The sequence below is a fragment of the Sminthopsis crassicaudata genome, chromosome 4 (assembly GCF_048593235.1).
Source record: "Sminthopsis crassicaudata isolate SCR6 chromosome 4, ASM4859323v1, whole genome shotgun sequence".
Lineage (NCBI taxonomy): Eukaryota > Metazoa > Chordata > Mammalia > Dasyuromorphia > Dasyuridae > Sminthopsis > Sminthopsis crassicaudata.
In genome coordinates, this window is record NC_133620.1 from 224,491,482 (window position 1) to 224,515,968 (window position 24,487).

Consider the following 24,487-nt stretch of genomic DNA (forward strand, 5'->3'; position numbering starts at 1 on the left):
ACAAATATAGTTTAATATATAGTTTAAAATATAGATACTCTTTTTATAATGGCAAGAAATTGGAAACTAAGTGAATGCCCAGCAATTGAAGAATGGCTGAATAAGTTATAGCATGTGGTATGGAATATTATTATTCTATAAATGTTGAAAAGGATGATTTCAGAAAAGCCTGGAGAGACTTATATGAACAGATGCTAAGTGGAGTGAGCAGAACCAGGAGATCATTATACACGGCAACAACAAGATTATACAATGATCAATTCTGATGGAAGTGGCTCTCTTCAACAAAGATATGATTTAGTCCAGTTCCGATGATCTTGTGATAAAGAGAACCATCTACATCCAGAGAGAGGAGTGTGGGAATTGAGTGTGGATCCACAACAGAGCATTTTCACCCTTTTTGTTGTTGTTTGCTTACATTTTGCTTTCTTTCTTATTTTTTCCCTTTTTGATCTGATTTTTCTTGTGTACCATGATGTTTTGTGGAAATATGTATAGAAGAACTGCACATGTTTAACATACATTAATTATACTTGCCGTCTAGGGGAGGGAGTGGGGGGAACAAAGGGAAAAATTTAGGACATAAGATTTTGTAATGGTGAATATTGAAAATTATTTATGCATATTTTTAGAAAATAAAAAGTTTAATAAAAATAATAGAGACAAAAAATACATGTACTCATTTATCTTCTTGTAAAACAAAGAATATTTTTGGAGTCAGAGAAAAAAAATAATAAAATTTTGAGCAATATAAAAACTATAAATAATACTCTAAGATACAGCTTTACGTATCTTCCCTTTTTCATAATGTGACTTTTGTTTGTTGCCTCAGAACTAAAAAGCTCCTTAATAGACCTCAGTGACACCTCTGCTGTAACAATGCCATGGTGACGCACTTGGCAGTGGAAAGGGCCTGGAAGTGAATCATTAAGTCCATTGATAAGGAGCAGAAAATTAATTAGGCTAACCAGATGCTCAGGAAAGGAGTAATAACATTTTTTACCCTAAAAAATCCTATACAAATTAAGATCCTAGATTTGATTGTGGTCACTGCTTTGAATTCATCTAAATATGTTTTGAAAGAGTGCAATAAAGTAAAAGTCCTGTAAAATAGCTAATGGATGAGAGAGAAAACATATAATTGGTTTTCCTTCATTTGTGATCTGACCTAATTAAGATGTTAAAATACTAGGTGCATTACTTACATGGTGCAGAAATGAATAGGTTTTAAGAGCAAGAAAAAAAGCTATGAGTACTATAGCAACAAGAATAATTTTCTGAAACATGTACAGTAAGAATTCTAAATAAGTTACTCTCCCTTCCATATTAAAAGTTAATATAGATTATTATAATATCATGGCAACATGGCAAGATTATAATTGCATTTTATTTATTCTTATTAGGTAAATGCACAGTTTATATGAAAAATAACTGTCCCTTTATTCCAGCACTTGATATTTTTAGCAAGTTTGGTTAATATGGGATTCAATACTCACTGGATAAAAGTGTTGGGTCTGAACCAGAAAGATCTATATTCATTTTTTATCTCTGCAGAAGTGGGGCCAAAATGGCAGAATAAAGGCAGGAACTTGCCCCAGTTCTTCCCCAGACCCTTCCACATACCTTTAAATAATTACGCTAAACAAATTCTAGAACAGCAGCACCCACAAAAACATGGAGTGAAGCATTCATCCAGCTCAGGATGACTTGGAAGGTTGGCAAGGGAAACTTGGGATGAGAGTGGAACACAGTGCACCAGCACAGCCCATCAACACAGCCCATCAACACAGCCCATATAAAGCACTTGAGAGTCACTGAATCAGCAGTGGCAATAATGGCTTCTGGAGCTCTCAGCCCACATGGAAGTCGAACAACTGGTCAGAAGGAGATTACAGGGATCTCTTTCTAGAACTTAGCCAGAACTATATTGCTTTGCTCATACTCAGACTGGGGTTGTACTTTGAGGTTTCAGTCATAGGGCAAGGAGGAGCACTAACATACAAGAACTTATGGTCACAGTAGAACAGGGACCCTTCTTACAGTTCCAGGGCAGAAAAAAGAACTTGTGGAAGTTCACAGACAGGAGAATAATAAACATATGTTGGAAGAACTGAAAATTTACAGGTCCCCAGAAATATCTCTGAAAACAACTGCCCCAAACCCCTGAAGCTTGGGACAATGCACCCTTCACTCTGGAAACAAAGACGTACTTTAACAGAGTTAATGAGGAAATGAACGAACAACAGAAACAGATTCTTACTATAGCAAGTTACTATACTGACAAGGAAGATCAAAGCACACACTCAGAAGATAACACTGTCAAAGCTCGCATATCCAACACCTCCAAGAAAAAATATGAATTGGTCTCAGAAAATGGAAGAACTCGAAAAGGATTTTGAAAATCAAATAAAAAGAGGTAGAGGAAAAATTGGCAAATTTCATCTCTGTCAGTCATCAGCAATTTGACCATAGACAAACAACTTTATCTCTCTTTCATATAGAAAATGAAATCATAACTCAAGTACCTAGCTCACTGAATAGTTATGAGGCTAAAATAAGAAAAATACTACATATTTCTGTTAAAAATTTTAGTGAAAAAATAAATGGTTACATTAGGGAAAAGTTGTTCGGCTCACAAAAAATGTAAAATTTAAGTGTTTTAAACTTTTCATATATAATGTCGGGGCATCTGTGTGATACAGTGAATAGAATGCCAATCCTGAAAACAAGAATATTCATCTTCTTGAGATCAAATCTGGTTTTAGACTGTGTAAATCTGAGCAAATTATTTAACCCTGTTTGTCTTAATTTCTTCATCTGTAAAACTAAATTGGCAAAATATTATTCTATCTTTGCCAAGAAAACCACAAATAAGATCACATAGATCTGACTGAAAAGCAACTATAATAACAATATGATGTCCAAAAATTGTTTGGACATCATGAGGCATTTGTCTAACATGGTCTAACCTGTTCATTTTTTAGGTGAAGAAATAAACTCACTGAGCTTATTAATAATAGTACCTACTATTTACATGACTCTTTAAGATTTACAAACTGCTTTTGATGTTATCTTGTTTGAGCTTCAGAATAACTTTGTAAGGCAGGTGCTTATTATTATCCTTACTTTTCAGATGAAAAAAACCTGAGATTGAGAGCTTTAAAGACTTACCACACAGGAAATAAGTTTCTGAGGCAGAATTTTAACTTGCTACTCTCATTCTAAGGTCAGTGTTCTATTCACTAAGCTGATTTGCCTAAGGCCTTTTGTTTAGGTAACATCAATAATGGGACTCAAAGCCAGAAACCCTGTCAATTGAGTCAGAGGACCTTTGAAGTTGCCTTGAATTTGTCCCCATGACAGTAACTTTCATGTCACACTTTTTTTCCTTCTCTATAATCACTTCTGACCTAAACCTTGATGTTACAGTGATGGGTGGGAGAGACTTGAAAGAGCTCTTCGAATAGGGAAGATGCTGCTGGACTTTGTTCAACCCACTTTTATTCTGAGGAGGACAGACTGGCAGAAGTTTATGCTATCATGTGACAATATATCACACATATGTCCATGCTACTCAGTTCATCATTAACCATCATTAACTTCATTCCAGTTTATGCATGTTGAGATTCAACTTTCCCTCTGGGAACATTGACAATGGAGGTTTAATATTTTGTTCTTTAAGACTAAAATAGTGACATAAATCGCAGTGAATTGTTAATTGTGGCTGGTGCTGTCCATGGTCCCTTTTGAAGAATCACAGTTGCAGTTATGTTATAATTTAGAGAAATGATGTCAAAGGAAGTCTGTATTGTCCACATGGACAAGGAAGAGACAATCATTTTTTTCCCTATTGGTTTTCAATAAATCTACCTTATCCACTGGGAAAATTGCAACTGGTTTTTATTTTAAGGCTCATATTCTGAGCACTTTGCATGGTATTGCCATTGATTAGCTGTCCTTTCATGGGGAGAGGAAGCAGTCCTCTCTCTACAGGGTCCAGATCTCACTTTTCAATTCTTGATAGTAAACAAAGTAGTGAGAAGGTTTTAATGCTGGGAAAGGCATGCCATGGAACTTGCTTGTGGTAGTGGCATCCTTGGACTAGTTGGGGAATATTGAAATAATGCATTTGTAGAGATAGTAGAGGAATGGGAGGTATGAGAATGGCAAGTCAAAGATAATTCCCTTGGGGAAAAAATGGAATACTCTAATATTGTCAGTTGGGGGAAATCTCTAATTGATTCAGTTTTGGTCTAATGGATCACAGCTTAAGTGCTTAAAGGGTTCTACAGGTCATTTAATCCACACTTCTTATTTTATATATAAAGACCCTAAGGTTTACTCATACAAGTACTGCTGGAATTATGATTGTTGCCTCTAGCCCAGCCCAAACTTGTCCCTAAGCCTGAGCACTACAGAAATCATTAATGATGACTCTCACTAGAACAATCAGCTGGCCAGCATATTTGGCTACATCACTACTACATCACTAGGCTACCATATGACAGTTACTATAGGACATAACACAGAAATCAGCCAATAAGAATAGTATCAACAGGATGTAGAACAGGACATTGGATCACAAACCTCAATAAATCTTTCCCCCAACATAGTGTCTACACAGTTCCCTTTGCTGTTCTTGGATCTAGGGTAGTTATAATATCATTAACATACATTAATATACTTCTAAATGGGTTTTTCTATATATATTTTAGGTAAATGCACATGCAATTTCACCAAGGCCTTAGAACCTCCCCATGTTAGCAAACTCCTCCTATAAACACAAAATTTCTATATCTTGTGATGTAATCAGCACCATTTACTTTGTAAAAATCCCTGTCTTGCTTTGCTGGGCTGCTGACTTCTTCAGAGAACTTGACCTGCCAAATGAGTAAATAAATCTCATTAAAAAGCCTTTGCTTGAGTTGGAGACTGTTTGAGCCTGAATTTTTTCAGAGGCAATACTTCAAAAGTATCATGATTTGTCCAGGGTCACACAGGAAGTAAATGACAGAGTTAAGATTCAAACCTAGATCTTCCAAATTTAAGTCTCCTAATTTTCAACTTTCCCAAATGACTGGAACAGATTTGGGCTGGGCTGAGCTGTGGGCAACAATCAGCATCCCATTTATACTTCTGTGAACCTCAGGTCTTCATATATAAAATAAGAAGTTTGGATTAAGTAACCTATGGAACCCTTTAAGCACTTAAGCTATGATCCATTTGACCAAAGCTGTATCTAAGGTGAGTCAATTAGAAAATTTCCCCAACTGTCAATGTTAGAGTGTTCTATTTTTTTTCCACAAGAGTATTATCTTTGATATGCCGTCTTTCCACTGCACAAAAAAGTCCTGCTAAAATGACTATGATGCAGAGATGAATTGTAAATTCTGGGAGATTGTACCAATCTGGAACAGCCAGTAATAAATTATGGATTTGTTGTTGAGAACTAAGTTAACTAAGTTCAAAGAGGATCAAGATGAAATATAATCAAGTCAACTCTACCACTGTTCCAGAATCAGAACTATATGCCAATTTATTCCTTTTACCTTATCACTCTATTTATTGTCCCTATAACTTTTTGGATCAAATGAACTTCCTTTCCCTATGCATACTATTTTTCCATTAGAATGGAAGCTTCTTAAAGTCAGAATCAATCTTCGCTTTTGTATTTGTACTCTCTGAATTTGGCATATGTTAAGCAGTAAATAAATGATTTTTCATTTATTCATTCATTATTCTCAGGGCCACAGCAAACTTTTGAAAATAATCTAAGAACACCTGCGCTGGAGGAGAATGGAATTTAATGAAATCATGCCTTCTTGTATAACTGAAAATAATAATTTTGCCTGTTACCAAACTTATTTTCAAGATGAAAGTGCTAAAGCTTCAAAACTATCTTACACAGAACTACATTTAGGATTGATAGCAGGGGCTTTATCTCAGCACAGGAAATTTAAAGACTATTATTAGCATTTTATGATTCCCTAAGGAAGAAGGCAAGGGTAGGATTTGGTCATGGGCTAGTGAGGTAGCTATGGTCAAGTTGAACCAAAAACCTGATGATGAGGACGGCCACATTTCAACAATCTGGAAGTCCATAGAACTTACTTTCCTGCTTTGACAGTAAATGAGGTCTGTCTCTTCCTCTGTAAACTGAAGTGGTTGAATGAGGTAGCTCTACTTTCTCTTTCAGCTTGGATAGTATGGGTTTTGAGGTCTATTTTAGCTCAGTCTCAAATTAAAAAGAGTTGCTTGACCCTTGAGTCTTTCTTATGGTTCAGTTTCTGGGAATATATTGATGTTCCTCTGGATTTCTAGTATAATACTTTGAGGATACATGGAAGGAAGGTGAGGGTTGATTTCAAAAACTCTTTAAGATTCCTCCCATTACATTAGACTTCTTATAGGATAATTATTCTTAATTTTGAGATCATAGATAAAAAGGTAGTGGAACTTTCATTTTACATATGAGGAAACCATGGTCCAAGATTATATGGGTAACAAGTGGCACATCCATGGTTTGAACTCATATTTTATGTTACCTGCTACCCTATAGAAAGATACCCAAATGGTCCTATTTGGGGGATGAATGGGGATAGTATATATCTCCAGAAAGGGCCTTTTAGTAACCTGGTTTCTCTGCTTCCTCTACAGAATCTTGTCTCAAATATGAGGATGTTTTTAATTATTAAAATTCAGATCTGACCATATCAATATACCACAGTTGTTTCTTTAGTATGAAATATAAAATCTACTTTTTGACTTTAAAAATGCATCATAATTGGGCACATTTCAACCTTTCCAGTTTTTTTATCCCTATACCCATCTAGATAGTCTGTATTCTAGTGACACAGACCTAGTTGCTGGTCCTCTAACATGGCATTCCATCTCTGGACTCCATGACCTTTCACTGGCTGCTCTCCATATTTAGAATGTTTTCCCTCTTCATTTCTGCTTCTTGGCTTCCCTGGGTATCTGAAATACAATTTGATTTCCATCTTTTGTAAGAGACCTTTCTTCTCCCCTGATAATATCTTTCCTCTGGGATTACCCCCAATTTATCCTGTATAGATATCATTTGTATGGTTGTTTGCATGTTGCTTTCCAGCCTTTAGACTGTGATCTCTTTGATAGCCAGGACTAGTATTTTGACTCTTTTTTAACCCTAGTACTTAGCCCAATGACTAGAACATAGTCAGTACTTAGTAAATGCTTAATGACTTGATTTAGGCTGACTTGCCTTGGGCATAGTTTCTAATACTTGTCTGAGATAAAAAAAAAATCCTAGTTGGCTTCTTATTTATAAAATGTTGTGGTATTCATATCATCCACAATGATTCAGAGGGACAACAGGATGCAGGTAGTGGCAGAAGATTCTTAAGCCATATGGAGGAGTAAGGAGCAGACATTGCAAGGGAAGCATATAGTCATTGAAGGACAAACTCTGGGATCTAAATTCTCTGAGGACTTGGAGAATCTAAAGTTACCAAATATTGGTATATGTCAGTGTCTATCATAGCAACAAATCAACCATATAACATAATACATTGAAAAGTGTTTGAATGAGGTCAACCAGGAGAGTGATGGACCTTAAATCATTGTTTAACCTAAAGAATATTCAAGGCTATGGTAGTTGTGTGCAAGTATTGGAAGTTTTGTCACATGGAGAACAGGTTCAACTTTTTCTCTTTGGTCTCAGGCATTAGAGCCAGGAGCAATGTGTAGAAGTTGCTAAGAGAAAAATTTAGGTTTGTAAACTATAAATTAAATTATGCAATTTTCTAGTCATTAGAGATGTCAAAAATTGGAATGGGTCTACTCAAGAGATGGTGGGTTCCCAGGATTGGAAGTCTTCATTCAGAGGGTGGATGACCCACTGATGGATTTGTTAAAATAGTATTTTCTTCTTTGTATAAATTGGACTAGATGACCACTGAGAGTCTCAATTCTCCTATCTCAGATGTCTATGAATTTGTGAATAAAAAGCCTTAGCTTATCCTAGGAGAAACAGAAAATAAAATCTTTTTTAAAATAACCAAGTAAATGGATAAGATAAAATTTTTAAAGATTATCCTCAGAGTAGGCTGATGTTTGAGATACTCTTTTCACCAACTAATCATATCAGGAGGCAGAACTTATTAGTTTGGAACTTGCTCTCTTATTCCCAGGGCAAGTTCTTTAATTCCTGGCTCTTCTGAGCTGAAATTCTCTCTGGGAAAGTGAGGTCTTTGAAAGCCCTTAAATTACAGGCTGCCTGGGTTGTCTAAACTCTGCTGAGCAGACTTAATTAACAAAACTTATGTTCCTGAGATCTACTGAATATCTCTGGTGGGGTTGTGTTTCACATTGTGGCAAATCTTTTGTTGCTTTATATACTGAAGGACAAGATAGCCACGGAGTAAATTACATTTTCTTTGGAGTTTAGTTATCAAAGGATTACTACCTTCCTGGTGACACTCTGTTAGGCCTAGAACCTTGCAAGATCAATCCAATATGATGCAATAAATGTTTAATAAATATACTAACTGTGCATTAGGCACAATGCTAAACTCAGACTATTGTTATTATTTTTCATCCTTAGTTTTGAGGAGGACCAATGACATCATGAGGGTGGTGACTTGACTTGTGGTGAATTGGATTTAAGTGAGGGTGAGCATCTCAAAGTCATGTCTTACTTTGTCCTCCAGGGTGAGTCATCAAAGTCCAGTAGCTGTGCATAAGTCAAGACAACTAGCAATGGTCTTACTAGGGATAAAATTAATTAGAAAGAAAGACAGTCCCTGTGCTCCAGGAGCTTACAATCTAAAGAGGAGACAACAGATTAAGGAGACAAGAAATCAGGGTTGGGGAGTGGAGACCAAGGCTTATCTTGTTCTGTAAAGTTAAAAACCAGGTAGAGCATCAAATGCAAAGCAGAGTGAGCTAAAAGTTTTTGCCTCTAAAAAAATAAGGCATTGGGAGAAGTTTGATAGCCTTCCTCCAATGGGAGGATCAGAGGAGGCTGAGGGGGTAGTCAGTGAAGGAATGAGGTGGTGAATTTAGAAATGATGGACTTTTCTGGAGAGGGATAGCTTGTTCCATAAAGTTGAAACTCCTAGATCAATCAATCACAGTTTGGCATGGGAAATAACAAGAATAATTTTTAAAAACCCACTGGGTTGCAGTGAGAAAATCTTAATTCAAATCCTTCCTTGTCACTATATCACACTTAATTACTTTGTATAGTTTTATATTGATTAACTTTATGTTTATACTGTATATATATATGTGTATATATATATATATATATATATTACATGTACTTTTGGTTTTATCTATTAGAATATAAATTCCTTGAGAATAGAGATTCTTTTATTTCTTTTTTGAACTTACATCTTTAGTGCCTGGCATGTGCTTTGCTGATAAGATGTGTTTACCAAATACTTATTGATCAAATGATTAGTTGATTGATATATGTGTGACGAAGTCATAACCTCTCTAGGACTTAGTTTTCTCATCTGTTAAATGAGGAATTAAATAGATTTTTTTTGTCTCTTCTGTACATTAATCTATGATCCAATGATATAAGAATCTCGTTTTCTTAGCTTTTTTTCAGGTATAAAATGGGGCTAAATACTATTTGCATGACTTAATTCATAAGATTGGTATTGGTTTAAATGAAAAAAGATAAGTAAACTACTTTGTAAAGACTACAGACTGGTATTATTATATAATTGCCTCTGGAAATTTTCTGCACATTGCTATATAAAAATAAATTGGTAGTAATGATATGAACTGGTGGGGGGTGGTAACTAGATGGCATAGGGGATGGAGTGTCAGTCCTAGAGTTAGGCAGACCTGAATTCAAATGCAGCCAGAAATTTATTATCTTTGCGATCCTGGGCAAGTAACTTAATCTCTATTGCTTAAAAAAAAGGATAGAGACTAGGCTTGTGGTTTCACTAGAATAGGAAATTCTAAGAGGAGATAACTCCCTCTACCAGCGAAAAATCAGTGGACATGGAGGGATTGAGTAGATTATCCATGATCATCTAGTCAGTGTATTTTAGAAATAGGACTTGAATCAAGATTTTTTTAGTTCTAAGGTTGGCACTCTAACCATTATATCTTTCTGTCTTTTAAACATAATTATTTAAGAAGGAAACAATTTTGTTTTTAAAAATGCTTCTTTAATTTAGTTGTGTTCCTTTATTTGGATGCTTTTAAATAATGAGGTTTCTATTTTTTTTGTTCAACAGGATTCCAGGGATGATGGCATTTCTTTCTTTTTCATGATTGCTTTCATTTCTAGGGAAGAATATATATTGAGATGTGTGTGTGTGTGTGTGTGTGTGTGTGTGTGTGTGTGTGTGTGCTCACACATATACATATGCAGGAAGCAAAGTCTTTCCAAAAATGAGAAAGAAGTTTCCCAACTGCTGATTCCATTGACCTCTTAATGAAGAAAATCTTACATCTATTGTATCTAGTCTGGCAACCATGAATTAAGTCCTATTTATGAAGGCACAGTAAGCTTTATGATATTTAGACATTTTAAAAACAAGGCTCTTTGTACAAACAAAACTAATGCAAACAAGATTAGAAGGGAAAAACAAACTGGGAAAACATATTTACAGTTAAAGGTTCTGATAAAGGCCTCATTTACAAAATATATAGAGAATTGACTCTAATTTATAAGAAATCAAGCCATTTTCCAATTGATAGTCAAAGGATATGAACAATTTTCAGATGATGAAATTAAAACTATTTCTAGTCATATGAAAAGGTGTTCCAAATCACTATTGATCAAAGAAATGCAAATTAAGACAATTCTGAGATACCACTACACACCTGTCAGATTGGCTAAGATGACAGGAAAAAATAATGATGAATGTTGGAGGGGATGTGGGAAAACTGGGACACTGATACATTGTTGGTGTGAACTAATCCAACCATTCTGGAGAGCAATCTGGAATTATGCCCCAAAAGTTACCAAACTGTGCATACCCTTTGATCCAGCAGTGCTACTACCGGGATTATATCCCAAAGAAATACTAAAGAAGGGAAAGGGACCTGTATGTGCCAAAATGTTTGTGACAGCCCTTTTTGTAGTGGCTAGAAACTGGAAAATGAATGGATGTCCATCAATTGGAGAATGCTTGGGTAAATTGTGTTATATGAATCTCATGGAATATTATTGCTCTGTATGAAATGACCAGCAGGATGAATACAGAGAAGCTTGGAGAGACTTACATGAACTGATGCTGAGTGAAATGAGCAGAACCAGGAGATCTTATACACTTCAACAATGATACTGTATGAGGATGTATTCTGATAGAAGTAGATATCTTCAACAAAGAGAAGATCTAATTCAGTTCCAAGTGATCAATGATGGACAGAATCAGCTACACCCAGAAAAGGAACACTGGGAAATGAGTGTGAACTGTTTGCATTTTTGTTTTTCTTCCCAGGTTATTTTTACCTTCTGAATCTAATTCTTCTTGTGCAACAAGAGAACTGTTCGGTTCTGCACACATATATTGTATCTAAGATATACCATAACATATTTAACATGTATAAAACTGCCTGCCATCTAGGGGAGGGGATGGAGAGAAAAGTCCCATGCATATATACTGTCAATAAAAAGTTATAATAAATATATAATAAAAAAACAAGGCTCTTATTAAGCAGAAATTTTATGGGCCTGAATTCTGGTTTTCCTTTATTACTCCTTGTTCTAGTGACAGGTAGTGGATATGGAGTTAGCTTTAAATAGAATATTAAGTCCAAGTAATAATAATATGGATGTAAATAATAATTATACTGGGACTATCCAATATTACATAGGACTTTAAGGTTTACAAAGTACATTCAAATATCATTTTACTTTTTAAAGGATATGGTATTTATGAATTTCTTAGCACAGTGCTAGGCACTTAATAGATACTTAATAAATAAATAATGCTTATTCTCTTCTTATCCTCATAATAACTGTATGATTAGTTAGGTATTCTTATTCTTTCCATTTTGCAGATAAGTAGACAGAATACTCAAGTAGACAAAGTTTTAGGGATTTGTCCAGGATCACACAGCTAGGTTGATGAGAGATATTTACCCATATTTATCTGACTCTCATTCCAACACTCCAATCACTGCACCACCTATCTACCTCTAAGGTACTCAGGATATAGCAGCTCATCAGAAATCTATTTCTAAGAAACAGTGGTTCTTCATGTGTTAATTTTCCAGATACCTTTTGATGTGGTACTCTGGACTATTTCTTGCCATAGGGGAAGTCTTTCCAGAGTACACTTATGACAGCTAGATAAGGGAGTAAAAAAAATAAAATGAAAATAAATCTCTGCAGGCTCTGGGGACCATATGATTTTCATTAAATACCAGCTGGAAACCTATTAAAAGAAGAGGGGTTGCTCAAAGGATGCTTCACATTCAGAAGAGGAAAATAAAATGAGAGATGAATTCCAAAAAAAGTAGGGCAACATTAACACCTTCTTGGGAATAAAATGCTTATCATCATTAAGATTGTTTGCTTTCCCAGGGTACAAAGATACTATACTCATTTCTTGTTCCTACTAAATTTATATGAATCCCCATTGAAACAGTGGTCCTGATAAGCTACTTTGCTTATCAGGAATGTTTTGACCTCAATTTTAAACTTGTATTGGTTCCCAACATTTTTTTCTTTTTTTCACACAGTCCATTTGAGGGACCCAAATGCTCTGGAGCCTTTTAAAATGTGTTGTTTATGTTTATATTTAAATTATTAAATTTATTTAACTAAGACTGATATTTTCCATTTTGCAATATACATTTAAGTAGAAAGTCCAATATTTACTGCTTTTCCTCTAGTGATTTTTTTTTGTTTAAGTTCTGACTCATGCATTTCCCTTCCATCTATAATACATTTTTCACAAGAATATAAATATATGTAGAAATAAGTGTTTTAAGATGGACATTATCAGCTTAGTAGAACACATCTGTTTAACTAAAATACCTTATGCAGAACAGTTTTTTCCTATTCTTATTGGGCCTTTTAAAAAATCAATGACAACAATGATTCATATATGGAAATGACATGTTAGGACATATTCTCTTGCAGTGGCAAACATATCACTTACATGATGGTAATGATGAGAGGAGATTCTCAAAAGCCTCATTTCAAAGCTAAAACAATTTAAAATAATTTCTTACCTTGATTAGAACCAGTTGAAGTTTTAAAAAACAATGCTTCCTGGGAAGAACACACACACTTGTTCAGAGGCTGCTTTTAAAAGCACAAAGGAAAGTGAAGATTTTGAGACTTTACAATTGACTTGTTTACTGTAGGCAACCAATTCTTCAAGCCAAATAAGACCTACAAAAGAAAATATGTACATTTATTAGATATTATTTACATCATTATATTTCTAATTATATGTGTGAACAAGCTAGTGCTAGGTCAAGCAAATATTGGTCTCCATTGCGTCAGTGTAAAAGCTGACATGTTGGAATCTTGTTAAGTGTCACTGAGGTTTTGCAGGAGTGGCTATGTATTCTAAAATCCATCAACAAATGGACTACTCCAGTGGGGAAATTATGTTTTAAACTCTTTACTTTAGAAAACTTCCTTTTGATAGTGATAGAAGTGGTTTATTAAGAAGCAAATGGGTAATTCTGGGCACTCAAGAAAAGCAGAAGTGGGTAGTAAATTTTGCCTCAAATAATATTTAACTGTGTAAAGTGCTTGCCATTCTACTTCAGTGTGGGAAAGTGGTTCACAAGGGGAAAAATGTATACAAGTGACAATATCCTTTGCTACCCTATTTCCTTAGGTATGATCATGGTTTTTCAGTTTGCCAAGTATTATTGCCAATGTGATTGTTGTTGTTGTTCTCCAAGAGGACCATAACTTCAGGGATGATGCTATGACATACAAGTAAATTCAATTTGAGTATGGGAAGGTTGTTTAAGGTCATCTGTCTTACTTTCTTCTCCAGAGACATCTGGGTCTATTAGCAAGATGTAGATCAAGATGATTGGAAATGTCCCTGGATTCAGTGGAAGACCTGGGCCTTTTTAAGGTAAGGTCTTTAGCAGGTCTCTGATTGAGGCTGTACCTAAAAGAAATAATTATTTCTCTACTGTATTAATAACTAATTATTGAATCATAACCAAGGTTTTTCCTCTCTTCTGTTTCCTCATCTAGAAATCAACTAGTGTGGGACATCCTGCTCAAAAACTTACCCAGGATAAAATCTAATCAAAAAATAGTAAATGAAATTATAAGTTTAGGTCAATGAGTGGATTCCTGTTCATTGTGTTTGCTCAAACAAGTCTAGGAAAATGTTGATTTTTCCTTTTGTCAGACAGGTGAATGATTAAGTCTTTTTGAGCTAGACTTGGGTGATCCAAATAATATGCCCCCAAAGCCCCCATTATAACATCTCTTCCATTACAATATTCATTCCCTCCCATTAATTGTTAACCAATTAGAATTGATTGCCCACTCTTCTAAGCACCACTCTTTTAAGATCATGGTAAACTCTGAGTCTACTACCTTAAGGGGATTTGGTATTTAAGAATGCTACTGACATCTTTTTATTAATAACATGCTAGTTTTATTTATAAAATCATTGAATTACCAGAAATTATGTCTCTCAAACTTTTTAACTGTTACAAATTTTGGACCTTACAAGTCATCTAGTCTAAACCTATCATCTTACTGTTAAATCCAAGATCACATCACTAGGTACTGGCTCATATTCGAAGGCTTTTCCCACCATGCCATGTATTCTTTTCATAACCTTTTAAAGGAAGATTACTGTGAGGCCTTCAAGAGCTCTTTCACACACAAAGTACACCCAGGACACTTTTAGTAACATGTATTTTAGCTGTCTTAAACCGCTATCTAAAATACAGGTTAAAATAAAGTATGGCCTTTATTTAGCAAGATATTAAAATACAAGGTAAGTGGTATCCATTTTTTGAAGCAAGATGGTTGGATTTGGCTGCAGTTCAAGGAGAAGAGCTGCTTCTAAATTTTGAGAATGATAATTTGAATATAGTATTTGTAATTAGGAAATACTTTATTTCATGTGCATTCAGGTATTGAATTCATTTCTTGTGGGAAAAACCTCATAGAGTCTATGTACGTTCATTTATCATGTCAGGCTTTCAGAAAGTCAAATGAATCCTAGTTTACAGTTAAAAAAGAACAGCTGGCTTTCCTAACACACACATTCACTGAAAGGAAAGATGATTTTGCTACCTGGTAACTAAATGATTTGAGTCATTCATAACTAGCTTCTGGTTCAATGATATAGAATATTTGTGCTAAAAAATAAAATTTTAAAGGGCTGTTAAAAATAATTTCCCTTTTTTTCCCCTGAGAAGTCAGTGATTTGTGGTGTCAGTCAATGAGTCAGAGAATTAACCTGTATTAAGTACCCACTATGTACCATATACAGTCATGTACATGTCAAGGACTAAGGATATAAAATAAGGTAAGACAGTCCCTGCTCTTGTGGAGCTTACAGTCTAATGGGGAGACAATGTATAAGCAACAATGTACAAATAAGTTATAGACCAAATGAATTAATGAATTAAGTACTATGCTTAAATCCAAGGAAATACCAATGTAAATGTGTAATAACCCATTTGTGTAAGTGACCTCATCATGCTTGTCCAAAACAGTTTTGTCAGAATAATCCAGGTAATATTCCTCCAAAATAATACCTCCACAAATTTCTATTCTGTTACTTCATCATGATATGAAAGTGACCTTGAGTTCTCAAAGGCTATGCCAGTAGGGCATAATCTCTGACATGTCCAATTCATAATTTTGGCTTTTAAGAATATCCTGGTTACAGCTTGAATCATCTGTTTGAGAACAACATAACTATGTAAGGAAAGGCTCATCACCATTATGCTGGCCATATGCTTTCACAAGTGGATGATGGCCACAAAGGAAAGCAAAAGATGCAAAGTACAATAGAGGAAAGAGCATTGGAATGGAGGACATGAAAACTTGAATTCAAATCCTGCCTTAGCTTCCTTTTTTTTCTTTAGTATTTTATTTTCCCCAATTACATGTAAAACCATTTTTAATATTTGTTTCTAAAATTGAGTTTCAAATTTTCTCTCTTTATCTCATTGAGAAAGCAAGTAATTTGATATAGGTTGTATGTGTGTAGTCATGCAAATCATATCTTCATATTAGTCATGTTATAAAACAGACTAAAATTTAAAAGAAAACAAAAAAATAAAGTATAGAAAGTACTTTGATATATATTTAGATTTTATTAAATTTTTCTCTGGGAATGGATAACATTTTTCATCATAAATCTTTCACTTGTCTTGGATCACTGGATTGCTGAGAGTAGCTAAGTTATTCACAGTTGATAATCTTATAATTTTTCCATTACCATGTACAATTTTCTCCTGGTTCTACTCATTTCACCTTGTATCAGTTCATGTAAATCTTTCCATTTCTTCAGATTCTGACTAGCTGTGAGAAAGTCATTCTTATTCATCTTTCTTAGTTTCAGTTTTCTCACCTGCAAAATGACTTTTAAAGTCTCTTCCAATTCTAAACCAATGATCATAAGAATTACATAAATTTTTTAACCATCTAAAAATATTAACTTTATTGCAAGAACTTTATCCATCAACCAATAAACTTTAAGAATTCACACACACATGTATTGACAAACTCTTGATAAAAAAGAAAATTACTCAACTGAAGGATGGCTCAGAGGTAGCTCTTGGAAGGCAAACAAAGGAAGTGGCAGAGTTGATTTCATTAATCACAGACAAGAAGAAGGAAACATTATTCATGGAACATTAGGCCATCTTATTATACAGGACTCATTTTTAGCATAAGATAAAAGATCACCATCAGGATAACTAGAGTGTAGGAGTTTATTTCTGTGGCAAAGGATGAAAAGGTAGAGGAATTTTAGGAAGAACTAAAAAGAGAGATTTATGAAACCAAGTCAATGCATACATTGATATTTGGTGACTTCAGTAAAATAGTTGGTACAAGAGAAGAAGCAAAAATAAGATCTGCTGAGAATAAAATTTGGGTTTGAGAAATAAAAAGGGGCACTTTTTCAGGGGTCTCACATGTTGATATAATGAATATTTTATTTAAAAAAAGAATAGACTATCTATACACAGACAGTCCTGAACAATCACTGAAGATCACTGAAGAAAATAAATGATTATACCTTGACCAAAAGGAAAAAGCTGATTGCTGATATAAAAGTTATATTCAAATCATCAGTTTGTGTACAGTCAGACCAACAACAAGTTAGTAAAAAAGGAATAAATAATCATCAAATTAGAATAAAGTCTCAAGATCAGAAGAGAATATATATAATTCTAAGGACTTCAGCTTGACCTAAGACATCAGTGTCTGAAGTTGAGAAGCAATAAAAGGCAGAGATATTGACCTGAATCATCTCTACTTCCAGAAAAAATTTGAACTGATATAAATAAGTTGTTACAATGGAAATGCCCAAAATAATAGAAACTACTTATAGTAAACTTTTTTTATTTCTTTGCCAAGTAGAAAGAAAAGGAAACTCCAGGCACACCATTTTTGGATACAAAGTCATCTTTAAAACAATATGGAAAATAATAATATATTTTGCATATCACTTCTGAGACTTTTACCAGGGACTTATAAAAATAAAACACCCAGATCTTAATGTTATTTATTTTAATTGTTTCTCACTCTCTGAAGGACAAAAGGATGCTACTACATAATGAAAAAAAAGAAAAGTAGACAGCTAGAAGGGCACAGTGGATAGAGTGGAAGGCCATGGAGTCAGGAAATCCTAGGTTCAAATCTGGCTTCAGACACTTATTAGCTATGTGACCCTGGGAAAGTCACAACGCTATTTGCCCCAGTTTTCTCATCTATAAAATGATCTGGAGAAGGAAATGGGACACCATTCCAATATTTTTGCTAAGAAAACTTCAAATAGTCTAATGACTGAAAATGACTAAACAACCAATAGCTAGAAAAACATAACCAACTTCTAAATAATAAAAATAGCTAGCATTAATATAGATTTTCTTAATAGATAAAAAGTTGGATGAGTTTGCTTGTGTCAAAGGAGTAGTAATAATAACAGTGCAAAAAAGTGATCTTTAGAACTGAAAGTGACCTTTGAAGCCATTTAATCTAGCATCATTTTACTGATGAGAAAATAAAGGTCAAAGGAAGTATAGTGATGTACTTGAGATTATTCTTCTAGCCTAAACTTTTCAACATGCAGATTTCAAACTCATAGTCTACACTGAAAATTAGCATATATACTATCAGCGGTCATTGGTGACCATTATGGTGGCCATTATAGTCAGTCCAACCTTAGTGAGGTCATATTTAGGTTTATAGTATTTAGAACTGAAAGGGTTTTAGAGAACTTGATACAGTATCTCACAATTCAAATTAATGTGACAAAGAATAAGTTTTTGCATTACAAAAGACCAGTCAAATGAGGTAGCATATGTAAATAACTTTGCAAACCTTACAATGCTATATAAATGCAAGCTATTATTCTGAAAAAATATTTATTTAAATCACAAAAGGATTCCTTATAATGTTCCCAGCCTGATGAAATAGAGAGAGTAATGGATTTGGAGTAAAAAAACTTGGATGTAAATCTTGGTTCTATTATTTATTCCCTCTGTGAACTAGTACAAGTCTCTTAGCCTTAGTTTCTTTATTAAATGAGGATATTAGGGGGTAGCTAGGTGGCGAAGGGGATAGAGCACCAGCCCTGAATTCAGGAGGACCCGAGTTCAAATCTGGTCTCAGACATTTAACACTTCCTAGCTGTGGGACCCTGGGCAAGTCACTTAACCCCAGCCTCAGGAAAAAAAAAAAAAAGAAAGAAATGAGGATATTGGCTTTTTTAAAGACACCTCTTTTGCATAATCCTAAACAGAATCTCCCTGCATTCATTTGACATGGAATTTTATATTTTTTCATTAAAGCTTTTTATTTTCAAAACATATGAATAGATAATTTTCAATATTTACCCTTGCAAAACCTTTTGTTCCAAATTTTTCCCTCCCTTCCCCTCATTTCCTCCCTAGATATATGTTAAACATGTGCAATTCTTTTATACATATTTCCACAATTATCATACTGCACAAGAAAAATCAGATCAAAAAGGAAAAAAATGGGAAAGAAAACAAAATTCCAACAAACAACAACAAAAATAGTGAAAAAACTATGGTGTGATTCCTACTCAGTTCTTACAGTCCTCTCTCTGAATGACATGCACAATTTTATTAATAAAAATTTAATGTATGTGTACATTTTCAAAGGCAAGCTTATTATGTAAAACAAGATGAACCTACAATGTATTATTACCATTATTATGTTTCAGCCAGTGGTTTTAACAAAGGTGAGGAACTGCACAATGTAGGAACTCCTTTCACTAATATAGATAACAACTTTTCTATAATTTATTTATTTATTATTAATTTTTATCTGTAATTTGTCATCTTTCAGAGTTATCCCAGGGGCATTGAAAAGTTGTCAAGTTGCATGCATCCATGCTGTCTGTCAATGTATTATTATAAAACCCTTATTCAAAAGGAGTCTTAAAAGAGCAGGTTTTGATCATTGTGAGTCATACTCATCCATTAACTTATCAGGGAAAGGTGAGGTAGGAGGATGACAAAGTAGAATAACAATTGGCCACCCCTACTACCAGTACACATAATAATATTTTACAATTCACTTTATTTCAATAAGCATTTATTAAGTATATGCCACATTCTAGGTATTGTGCTGTAAAGACAACAATGAAGCCTTCAAGGAGCCTTCAAGAAGCCTCTATTCAGTTCCTATTTCTATTTCTATTCTATTTCATGATATTTCCCCATAACTATTATCAATTTGTCCTCACAACAATCCTCTGAACTAAGTGGGACCAGAATAAGCCCCCCCCCATTTTATAGATAAGGAAAAAGATTAACAAAGAATTGATAGGACCTATTCAAGGTTACCCAGGAAATTAGTGGGGAAAGCAAGTTTAAAATCCAGAGTTCCTAATTCTTCATATAATATTCAGTTACATTTTCTGTATTACCCTTGGGTGAGTAGTTAATACTAATAAATATAATTGAGTCTTTTATTGTTTTCAATAGTCAAAACATTTTCAACAACAGTTATTTTTATTATCCACAGGAATACAACCACTATGCCATGCTATGCTCAATTTGTTAAACATATTAATATAAAACCAAATCTGTTTCTTCTGAATGAAAGAAAGAATACTTTGGTCAGACCCAAGCTAAGTCTTGAGATCACTCAAAACCTCCCTGGATTTAGTGTATGTATGACATGCATAAATATCATTACTTCTGCTAATTGAATGGAGATCAATTTAGTCCAAAGAATTATTTTCCATAGAAGAATACAAGGCAGAAATGTTACATTTGTCAAGACATTAAAAAATCATACATAGAACTATTCCCTTCAGTCACTGAGCTAAAAAAATCTAATTAAACACACTTGTGAGCAATGAGACTTCTGATTCCTCTCAAGTCATTAGGCCCATTACATTTTCTATTCTTACAGTCAGAGAATGGTGAAAGTTGGAAGGGACCTTAGAGATCTTTCTTGTACTTCAGCTCCCTCAATTCATTTGCATGAAATGTCACAGAATGGTTTGATTCATTTTCCCCCTAATGCTACCCTGCATCAAGCAAAGTCTCTGGGGTGTGTAAGAAATTTGTTCCTGTGACTCGAAGATTATAGGTGGATTAAATTACAATAATTGTTTGGAATCTGTGCAATTGAACATGATTTCAATATGACAGAGATGGCTCTCCTGAATATAAATGTAAAAGTTTTTGTTCTGACCCATCTTATTTTTAAATCTAAAAGCCACATTAAAACAGGTTCAAAATAAGACTCTGTAATAGCTAGGACAGTGAATGTGGAATTAAGAAGATCTGGATTCAAATCCCACCTCTTTGACTCTTAGTAAATCTCTTAACGGTTTGCTGCTGCAATTTCCTCATCTTTAAAATGAAAGGATGTGTAGGGACTCAATGATCTCTAAAATCCTTTCTAGCTCTGAATTTGTGATCTTAAGACAGATTAATCAGAAAATTAAATGAGTTCTGATTAAAAAAACTTAATGAAAGTGATCGCCTTGTTTGACATTACAAATATTAACAAACTTAAGTTTTACTAGATTATTTGGAAGTGGAGGTGTGATGGAGAAGAAATAGTGTTTATAAATGTTTATATTTCAAATTTTCATTCCAGAGCATCAAAACTTACTTTAACCCAGTCCAAGTTCTTCTAGTCTAAACTTTTCAACATTGGAAGAAGTCCTTTCCTGCTTGAAAAGTTCTTGAACCACTTTGGATTTTTTGTACCCATCTCATACTCTCTTGTATTTACTGATCTCCCTCTTCTACTCCTTTATCATATAACTTACTTGTGGGAAGGGATTATGCTGATTAAAGAAAATCTGCATATCCATAGTACTTAGCAAAATGTTTTGTATGTTGCAATTGCCATTTTTAAATGAAAACTATAACCAAAAATTGAGATATTGTGAATGACATGACACATTTTAAGCTATTTTCTCCTTCATTACCCTCAAGTTGGGGATGCGTTTTCCACAGTTGTCTTCTCTCCTCAACCTGAACCCTAAAGTACCCACAAAAGGTTTGTAGCCCTGGTCATGGAAATGTTCCTTACCCTCAGCTCTTAAGATCACATGCTTATTAGGAAAGAAGCCAGAATTTCATCCCACCCTCTTTGCACCCAAGCTGGCTGCATTATTCTTAAGATTTGTTAGTCAAGGCTTCTTTCATAATTTTAAATATTTAAATTTTATGGGCAGCTAGGTGGCAAAGTTGATAGAACACTCAGGAAAACCAGAATTCAAATGCAGCCTCAAACCTTTACTAACTATGTGATGCTGAGCAAGTCACTTAATCTCTTTCTATTTTAGTTTTCTCATATATAAAAATAGAAATAATAATAACACCTAACTCAAAGGTTGTTGAAAAGATCGAATTAGATATTTGTAAGTGCTTTGCAAACTTTAAACTGCTATGTAAGTGCTATTTTTAGTATTACTGTTAATAATAATTATCATCATGACTGGTAATACCAACATTCCAAGTTAAAGAACAAATACTGAAGGAAATATCTTTTATAGAAGGACACAGTGATACAATCACATCTCCTCACTCTTTTTACCTGCATCAGTGATTGAAAAAGCAAATGGAATTGCTTTGGGTATTTCTACTTATGTGAATTGACTTTCTAGGTTCTCTACCTTCTATTCATTCTAAAAAGGTCAAATACAGGGATCTCTAAGGATATCCTCCATCCCAGTCTTCGTGCCTAGTAACTAAAATCTAAATTTGCCAGAAACAGCGAGGTATAAATGATTAATAATTACATTATTATTGTAAAACAGATTTTTTTCAGTTATAGCAGCTCATGAAGACAGTTTATTAAGGCATTGTTATAATATGGTATAGCAGGTTTGCAGCTAAGAAAAGCCTAGATTTGAAACCTACTTAACTTGCTATGTGAATGTGTGTGTGTGTGTGTGTGTGTGTGTGTGTGTGTGTGTGTGTGAGAGAGAGAGAGAGAGAGAGGAGAGGAGAGGAGAGGAGAGGAGAGGAGAGGAGAGGAGAGAGAGAGGAGAGGAGAGGAGAGGAGAGGAGAGGAGAGGAGAGGAGAGAGAGAGGAGAGGAGAGGAGAGGAGAGGAGAGGAGAGGAGAGGAGAGGAGAGGAGAGGAGAGGAGAGGAGAGGAGAGGAGAGGAGAGGAGAGGAGAGGAGAGGAGAGGAGAGGAGAGGAGAGGAGAGGAGAGGAGAGGAGAGGAGAGGAGAGGAGAGGAGAGGAGAGGAGAGGAGAGGAGAGGAGAGGAGAGGAGAGGAGAGGAGAGGAGAGGAGAGGAGAGGAGAGGAGAGGAGAGGAGAGGAGAGGAGAGGAGAGGAGAGGAGAGGAGAGGAGAGGAGAGGAGAGGAGAGGAGAGGAGAGGAGAGGAGAGGAGAGGAGAGGAGAGGAGAGGAGAGGAGAGGAGAGGAGAGGAGAGGAGAGGAGAGGAGAGGAGAGGAGAGGAGAGGAGAGGAGAGGAGAGGAGAGGAGAGGAGAGGAGAGGAGAGGAGAGGAGAGGAGAGGAGAGGAGAGGAGAGGAGAGGAGAGGAGAGGAGAGGAGAGGAGAGGAGAGGAGAGGAGAGGAGAGGAGAGGAGAGGAGAGGAGAGGAGAGGAGAGGAGAGGAGAGGAGAGGAGAGGAGAGGAGAGGAGAGGAGAGGAGAGGAGAGGAGAGGAGAGGAGAGGAGAGGAGATGGCAGGGCAAAGAGCAAAGGAAGGAGGTTGAGAGAAACAAAACCTCTCTCAATCTAGAAACATTTGCTAGAAGGATATCTATTTGGAGTATTCTGGGGGGAAAATCTCTTTTTAGGGTGGGACTCTCTTTCAACAGAGTTTCTCTGCTTTAAAAATACCATCCCCCCAGTTCTGGCCTTGTCTTTTCTTTTTCCTTGATGAAAAATTCCAATTTATTAGCTAATTGACATTATCTTGTATAAGAAGAGGAAAATATTCATATAAGACATAGGGAGGCCCTGTCTCAATAATAAAGGATGCAGCACCTCCAAACAGCATTATGGAACACTCCAGGTACACCTGCACCAAGCTTGGAGGCAAAACAAAAGCCTGGGTGATTGTTTGGACATTGACTATGTTTATAAAAGGAAACTTTCAAATGATTAGTGACCTCCCTTTTTTCCTCCTATTGTGCTTCAAGATTACCTCATCAAAAAGCCAGAACCTCTCTATTGGTTAAATAACAGCTACATCTATCTTCTCTGGAGATTGAATTGTATCCTTGTCTATTGAATATGATTCCAATATAATTTGATTCTTCCTCCCTTGCTAGTCCAAATGCCCCTAGTTTTTTGAGATCAACTCACTTGACCTTCCTTAGTGTGAGTTAAAAGGTGTTATACAGAGGTCTATGGGTTTTTTAAAGTGAAAATTTATTATTAACTGGATTGCTTCTTTTGTGGAAATATTTGAGTTGTACACTTAGTGCTAGAAACAAGGTCCTCTAGTTCCATTCTTGTAATTATATAGATAAGGGGACTGAGAGTCAAAGAATTGAAGTGACTTGATACAGATCACACTAGTCTTAAGTATGGCTGTTATCCTTCTTTCCCAAAGAGATTTTAAATGATAGAGCTTAAATGAGAGAGATAGAATTTCAGTTCTCTTCTGATTTTACAGCCAATATTTTTTCCAGTGGTACCAAACTATCTCCTGCCCCAAGGAATCATTACAGAAGACTAAATTTGCACAGCTCATAAATCTCAAAAGATAAGTATGAAAGACTAAATATAGACATTCTAACAGTACCACATTTGAGTCACTCTGATATGTATACTTTGGACCAATATAATTTCAATTGCCATACTTGTTTCATGATGTCAAGTTTTGCCTTTA

At 35.0% G+C, this 24,487-nt stretch overlaps 1 protein-coding gene across 2 annotated transcripts in view; it reads right to left on the minus strand.

Moving 5' to 3' along the window:
- Positions 1-24,487, minus strand: part of HTR1E (5-hydroxytryptamine receptor 1E) — an 87,912-nt gene that overhangs the window by 51,849 nt on the left and 11,576 nt on the right. For both annotated transcript variants that reach the window (XM_074310346.1, XM_074310345.1), the window contains exon 2: positions 13,195-13,357. The gene's annotated coding sequence lies outside the window, so the exon portion shown is untranslated. The remainder of the gene's footprint in view (positions 1-13,194; positions 13,358-24,487) is intronic.